Here is a 1,617-nt window from a genome sequence, read left to right on the forward strand (position 1 = left end):
ACTTTCAGTGCTTGGTGACACACCATACCTTCAAAGCCATAGTAAACCAGCACAAAAATAGTCAGGTTGATTTACACCCATTTTGCCTGATTTGAGCAGCACAAACGAAAATTTTTGCTGCACAAACCAGCACAAACGTAGCACAAACGTTTGACACCAATTTTGTCTGATTTGAAGAAGGTGGGGGGGCCAACTTCACTCAGGTCATCTACTAACGCTGCTGCAGCCTGTGATTCTCTCCACTCAGTCACCAGCAGACTCCAAACATAGCAGCCACAGGCCCTCTTCCTGATCTCAGGGGATTTTAATCATGTCTCTCTGTCCTCCACTCTCCCTACCTTCCTTCACCCAGTATGTCACCTGCCACCCCAGAGACAATAAAACACTGGATCTACTGTATGCCAACACACCTGTATGTGTTTGACCTGTATGTGTTTAAACATACACCTGTATGTGTTTAAGTTATATTAACTTCTGAGTGGAGAACGCTGTCCCCACCAGGACAGTACGGTGTTTCTCCTGYTGTAGAAATGTTTATTAATGGGCAGAAACAYGTGAATAAAAGAATGCACTGCACAGATGGTCGTGATGATKTAATAAAAGGTTTTGCAAAGGGCAAGACGAGCCGCGACGTGACTGGAGAGAATTAGAGCGCCGAGTCAAACYGCAAACTGACTAGCATAGCCACAGGAAATGGTATGTACATCCAAGCGGAGCATAAACCATCCAATGACAGAGTTACAGGTTACACTGGGACCAAATGAGAACAGACATCAGTGGCGTCTTTCAATCATACGTACAGAATATGATAAATTATAGCAGTTATGAAAGAGATACAAAATAGGATGTCAAGGCAAAGTGAACATAATGATCAGGCAAGCTTATATAATTATTTCTAGCACACTCCAACAACAAACCCTGGATCAACCCTGACATAAAGGCTCTTCTCAAGGAGAAGAGAGCCTTTATGTCGGGAAACGGGGAGCTGAGAGCTGTGCAGAGGAAGCTGAGGAGGAAGATCAGGGATGGAAAGAACACCTATAGGGAAAAGATGGAGGATTAACTGCAGCAGAGTGACGTCAGTGGGGTTTGGAGGAGTCTGAAGACAATATCAGGCCACAGACAAAACCCCCAGGCTGTGGGGGACATGGGGTGGTGAACGGCCTGAACCAGCATTTTAACAGGTTTGATCAGTCAGGCACCCCTCCCMCTCCCTCAGCCCAGTCCCCTCTGCTGCTACCTCCACCCTCTGCTGGCTTCCCTTCACAGGACTTCACACCTCCAACCCCCCTCACGTCAGAGGATTATAACCCACAGCATYAAGACTTCACACCTCACAGCTCCCGACCATCATCACCCCCACTCACACCAGAGGACTCCATCTCACAGTCTTCTTCCTCCTCCTCCATCTTGTCCTTCTCAACACTCCAGTTGAGGAACGAGCTGTGGAAAATCCAAGTTAAGAAGGCTGCAGGTCCTGATGGGTTTGGGCGGCCGTGGCAGAGTGGTTTGGGGAGTCACCCTGGAACCGGAAGGTTGTCGGCTCGATCCCCAGTCCAGCCGCTTCAGTCGTTGTGTCCTTGGGCAAGACACTTCACCCACCTTGCCTACTAATGG

The sequence above is a fragment of the Austrofundulus limnaeus genome, unplaced genomic scaffold, assembly GCF_001266775.1.
Source record: "Austrofundulus limnaeus strain Quisiro unplaced genomic scaffold, Austrofundulus_limnaeus-1.0 Scaffold213, whole genome shotgun sequence".
NCBI classification, from domain to species: domain Eukaryota; kingdom Metazoa; phylum Chordata; class Actinopteri; order Cyprinodontiformes; family Rivulidae; genus Austrofundulus; species Austrofundulus limnaeus.